The sequence below is a fragment of the Prionailurus bengalensis genome, chromosome B1, assembly GCF_016509475.1.
Source record: "Prionailurus bengalensis isolate Pbe53 chromosome B1, Fcat_Pben_1.1_paternal_pri, whole genome shotgun sequence".
Classification (NCBI taxonomy): domain Eukaryota; kingdom Metazoa; phylum Chordata; class Mammalia; order Carnivora; family Felidae; genus Prionailurus; species Prionailurus bengalensis.
The window spans coordinates 45,190,095-45,196,094 of record NC_057344.1 but is presented as its reverse complement, the minus strand read 5'-3'; the positions used below and the strand labels follow the sequence as shown (position 1 = coordinate 45,196,094).

Here is a 6,000-nt window from a genome sequence, read left to right as displayed (position 1 = left end):
ACAGCTTCCCCACACATGTCCTGAGCCTCTTTGTCTGATAATGACCCGAGAGCATTTGCTGCTTGAAAGAAAGCATTTGCTCTGAGTTTCATTTCGTCTTTCCTGCCCGCCTCACTGCCATCTGATACTTCTGAACTGCTCTCGGCCAGATGTCTGCCCATTCCTGCTTAGAACTTACCTACCCCTCGGTGACTCCAGGAGGGAGGCCGCTATTCCTGTTGGGTTTATTTGGAAAATGAGAGTCACATGCACAGATGACAAAAATACAACATAAGCAAGAATGGTGTTGACTCTCCAACCAATCTGATGAAAATATTGTTGTCAAGCAGAAGGGCGCTTGTATTTCTTTAACCCTACCGCGTGACAGATAATGCTTTATGTAGCTCACACTGTCTAAATTAATTAAGGTAATGCTGTAAAAATAAACTCCAAGATGTATGAGCTCTCCAACACAATAGAAGTTTATTTCCCACTTAGCCTAGTCTAAAATAGCATCCCTAACAAGAGGGTGGTGCTCCTCCAAACAGTGAGTGGGGGCCCTGCATGAGTCCATCTTGTGGCTTTCATCTTCAACAGGGGGCTCCCAAGCTCGCTGTGTATTCCGCATCAAGTCTGAAAGGGAAAAAACATGGCGGTGTGTCCATGGGAGGGTCCTAATGGGCCAGGCCTGGAAGCAGCCTGCATCACTTCCAAGGGGTGTGCAATAAACGTCTAGTAGATGAATGCCTGTATGAGCGAGGAAATGAACGCATTCCCCATCTTCCCAGCAAGAACTAGTAAAAAAGATGAGTTTCAGGCAGAAAGGGGAAAAAGAAAACTAGGTCTCTTCTATTTCTCTGTTGGTATTTGAGCCATGACTTACCGTATTAACATTTTTGTGTTTTCTCTAGCAATTATAATGCACCAGAATCTCAACTTTCCATAATCGTTGCATCTTTTCATGCAAAATGCAAAAACTTTGCGACTGGATAGGTCAGTCTACCATCTCTCCCCATCTTTTATGCCATATCTTTTCCACCTTTATGTGTGATGAAACCCACAAGACAATGTTAGAACATACGCTTTAAATGTCATGTGTATTTTAGAGAAATTAAGAAACTAAAAATCACATTTTTTATTTGCTCCAGACATTTACCATTTTTTGATGTTCTTCACTCCTTCATGAAGATCTGCTTTTCCATTTGGTATCATTTCATTGCAATCTAAAGACCTTCTCTAGCATTTGTTGTAGTGCGGACCCACTGGCAATGAACTCACTTGGCTTTTTTTAGCGAAAAATGTCTTTAGTTTGCCTTCGTTCTTACAAGATCTTTTGACTGGATATAAATTTTGGGTGGACAGAGTTTTTGTTTCTTTCTTTTTTTTTTTTATCACTTTAAAGACAGTCTTCCAGTATTTTCTTACCTTCATCAAATCATTGTCTTCCTAGATATAATGTGCCCTTTTGCTCTGACTGCTCTCAAGAGGTTTGCTTTCTCCTCTGGTTTTTCATAATTTGCCTATGATGTGCCAAGGTCTTTTCCACATTTGTCCCATTTGGGGTTTGCTGAGATTTTTGAATGTGTAAATTTGTCTTTCATCATATTTGGGAAATACTTTTTTCATTATTTCTTCACATTATTTCTTTCTATTCTTTTTGTTTGTTGTTTTTTTCCTTTCCATTCTTTCTTAAGAATGGACAATTCATGCGGCACCCAGGTGGTTCAGTTGGTTGAGTCTCCAACTCTTGATTTTGGCTCAGGTCTTGATCCCAGGGTCGTGGGATCAAACCCTGTGTCGGGCTCTGCACTGAGCATGGAGCCTGCTTAAGATTCTCTCTCTCTGTCCCTCTGCCCCTCTCCCCACCTGCACTCTTTCTCTAGAGAGAAAGAAAGAAAGAAAGAAAGAAAGAAAGAAAGAAAGATTTATATTGTCCTAACTTCAAGTTCACAGACTCTTTCTCCATCATCTCTGTTCTGCTTTTAAGTCCACCCAGTGAATTTTTACTTCAAATACTTTATTTTCAACTTCTGCTGGGTCCTTTTAACAGTTTCTATTTCTCCACCAAGGTTATATATTTTTTCATTTGTTTCAGACATATTTTCTCATGTGTTAATGAGTATAGTAATAATAACTAATTTAAAGTCCTTTTTCTGCTAATTCCAACATTTGGGTCAAGAAAGGATCAGTCTTAGGATGCCTGGGTGGCTCAGTCAGTTAAGCATCCAACTTCGGCTCAGGTCATGATCTTACAATTCATGAGTTCGAGCCCCGTGTCAGTCTCTGTGCTGACAGCACAGAGCCTGGAGCCTCCTTCGGATTCTGTGTCTCCCTCTCTCTCTGCCCCTCCCCTGCTCACAATCTGTCTCTCTCTCTCGAAAAAAAAAAAAAAAAAAAAAAAAAAAAAGATGGAATCTGTCTTCACTGATTGTGTTTTCTCTTGAAAACAAGTCACATTTTTCTAGCTCTTTCTGTACTAAGTAGTTTTGGATTATATTCTGGACATTGTGAATGTTGTGTTGTGGGTACTCTGAATTCTGTTACATTCTGCTGAAGAGTGTTAAGTTGTTAGTGTTGCAGTTGTTGTTGTTATAACAATAATCAAGGCAACTAGATTGGTTGGGTTGAAATTGTCCATTCTGTCTTGTGGATGGCAGCTCAAATCTCAGTCCAATTCTTCTATTTTTAGCTGAGCTGCTTGGATTCTATCCCATGCATGCTGGAACCTGAGATTTGGGTGCAGTTTATATTTAGCAGCCATAGTTGCCCAAAACTTTGTCATCTGCTCCCTTAGGCCAGGAAAATTGCAGGTTTCCTAGAGGAGTTTTAGCTGCCCCCACGTGGGATAGACTGCAGCTATGGGCCATAATAAATGGAAGGCTTACCACACACTATTCCTTTCTCCCAGGTGTCAATCGTGCCTTCAGGTGGCTGTTTCTTGAGTTTTGTCCAGAGTTTACTGTTACCGTCTGTTTTGGAGGGGATTCGTCCAATCGGCGCTTAACTTGGCCATGCCGGAAGTAGAGCCATCCCAATGTATTTGGTGGTGGCAGGAAGCTAGATGTTTTAATAAGACCACCCTTCATAGTTCCTGGTCATACTGCATTTCATAAAACTTTAACCTAACTTTCAAAGGTGAAAGAGGTGTTGTGGCAGGAGTGTGGAAGGAACAGAATCCAACTAAAAATTCAGACATGACTGGATCTTTAACGTGCATCATTACACGTGTCTTTAACACATCAACAAGCATTTCCTGGGCGCCTGCTATATGCCAAACAGGGAATTTTCAACCAGAGCTCTTAACGGATAGGGTACATCAAAGCTCCTCCAACCCTGATTAATGTGAATATATAGGTTGTCCTGTACCACGTGAGGCATAATGAACAATGGTCACTATTCTAAGTGTCAAATGTGTGCCATGCACTGGCTCTAACCATCACAAGAACCCTGCAATTTTGTCATCTTTATTTTACATGAGCAGTGCTGTGGGGTAGAAAATGATCAGGTGTCAAAGTTAGATAAGCTGAGGTTTTGATCTTAACTTTGACACTAACTAAATGACCACAGCCTAAGGCCAATTGCTGGACATCTGCAAGCTTCAGTTAACTTACCTATAAACACTCCAAGTTGTCATAATGATGAGAAATAACGAGAATAGAACAACTAATACAGAACCTGGCTCATCGAGCTACCATTTTTTTTATAGACAGGAATACTTAAGATTAGGTAGTTTACATAACTGGCTCACAAATAGAAAGTTGTCTTGCCATCTAGAAAATGCCATAACTGGGTTTCAACCTCATGTCTGTGTATTTCCTTTATAGCTATAAGCTGCATTATCTCCATAATAATATCGCCATCAATTATGGAGTATCTATTGTGTCCAAGAACTATACTAGGTTCTTACCATATGTAGAGACAGCCCTGAAACTAACCAAAAGATGAGAAAAAATAAGACCCTCGGATCAGGTAATTTTTCCCCTTATGGAATCATGAAAATTATGGTGATATTTCTTTATGATATCATGGTCTTTAAGATATTTCTCACTAACCCAGAGTTAAGGTCTTCTCTTGGGGGAAGCACCTTCCCTTGATGGAGTTGCTGTCTACCCCAAATGGTAAGAGAAAGATAAAATGGCTGTTCTCCTGGAGAAGCAGAGGTCCTACAAATGGCCACCCGGGAACCCTTTCGTTCGAGAATACATTTAAATGGCTCAGAGGGGTGGGGAAAGAATGAAGTTTGGACAGAGGAATATTTCAGGCCCCCTCAAGCCACTGACACAGTCAACAGCCCTCTGCTCCTTTCTGTGCATCGGAGAGTCAAGCCGGCTATTATTCACTCATTTCATATCTTGCATTTCAATCAAATTCGGAGTTACAAGAAAATTGCCTTTGTCAAGCCGTCATTAGTGGGCTCAAGATTCTTGACGAGTATACACACAGACCTTCCGCACCCACATAGTTATTTAAAGCGATCACTGAATTCACTTAAAAGCAATTATCTAGTGGGTTGGCCAGATTCCACTTCTCTCCTATATAGCACGACACGTTTTATCATTTCTGTTCAGTATCCCACATCATTGACTTACAGGTTGGTGTTGAATGTTAGTCACATTGTCAGGCCTACTGGTATATCTATTCATGTACTTATCTGTTCAACAAATAATTCTCCAATGCCTGCCTGTGTTGGACACAGAAATTAGAGATGTGCACTGTTGTGTTTTACGATCTCTATCACAGCCTGATACAGTAGACAGTGTCCTGGCTCTGAAGCCAGAGATCCGGACTCAAGCTCTGTCTCCTTTCTTCACCAAATGAAAGACCTCAGCTAAGTCATTTAACTTCATGGAATCTCAATTTCCACACACCTGTAAAGAGGGAATAATTTGCTCGACATCTCTGACTAACGAGGTCTTGTGAGGTTCCAACAAAATCATATAAACAAAAGCATCAACATTGTACAACAGTATATAAGTATAAGCTATCATTCTAATTAAATACCACATGTCATTTATATTTATTGCTATATGTTTTCTTCACTATATGTTCCTAATAATTTTCATGAGCAGAGCTATTGCTATTATTATAATAGGCAAGCACTACACATTATACAAAAGCTTTGCATAGAGCAACCGAGGGTGAGGGGTAAAGGAATTTTTCAAAGATAGTATATCTTAGCCATCGTTTTCTCCATCAAATAAAGAAGACAACCCAGCCTCTTGGAGCTTACAATATAGTCACAAGTACAGATACTGACGATTTAATTATTGGTTTGATTAGTGTTGGTAAAGAAGAATGAACAGGGGCCAAAGGAGCATAGAACAAGGAGAGGGCCCTAGCAGAAAGGAGGAGGGCCCCCCTGAGAAGATAATCCCAAAGTTGAGCTCTGCAGGATATGCAGTAGTTAACTGAGCAGGGAGGGAAGCAGAAGGAGTGCTCCAACAATGAGAGAGGTATGTTTGAAAGACCGGAACCGAGGGATAGCAAAGCCAGATTTAGGTGTCGAAAAAAACCCGCTGTGCCAGGACCGAAGAGAACCAAGCTCAGAGAGGCATGAGATCAGCCTGGTGACTCAGGCAGAGGTCACATCATGCACTGTCTTCTAGGGCGCATTACAAATTTGGGTTCACGAAAAGCCATGGAAGGATTTTAAGCAGGAGTGATCTTATCATATTTTCCTTTTTATGAAGTAACTTCGACAGTGGAACGGGACATTGATCTGAAGGGGCAGGAGTAAGTGTAGGAAGACCAGGGAAGGACCTACTGCAGTGATCCAAGAAAGAGATCATGGTACCTTGTACTCAGCTGGTGGCGGTGGGATGGAGAAGTGTCTATATCTAAAATATGTAAGAGATATAAATAGCGAGAGTTTGAGAAATACTGATGTGTAGCAGTGAGAGAAAGACAGAACTCGAGAATGATCCCAGGTTTCTGGTTGGAGCGACCGGGTATGACAATGACACTCACCCAGAAAGTAACTGTAGGAGGAGCAGGATGGAGAGGAAAGATAGTGAGCTGCGT

General features: G+C 41.1%; 1 long non-coding RNA gene across 1 annotated transcript in view; it reads right to left on the bottom strand.

The window, feature by feature from the left end:
- Positions 1-436: 436 nt before the first annotated feature.
- The window catches only part of LOC122473756, a 52,555-nt gene continuing 46,991 nt past the window's right edge, over positions 437-6,000 (bottom strand). Inside the window, exon 4 of the long non-coding RNA XR_006294710.1 lies at positions 437-612. This is a non-coding gene — a long non-coding RNA (uncharacterized LOC122473756). The remainder of the gene's footprint in view (positions 613-6,000) is intronic.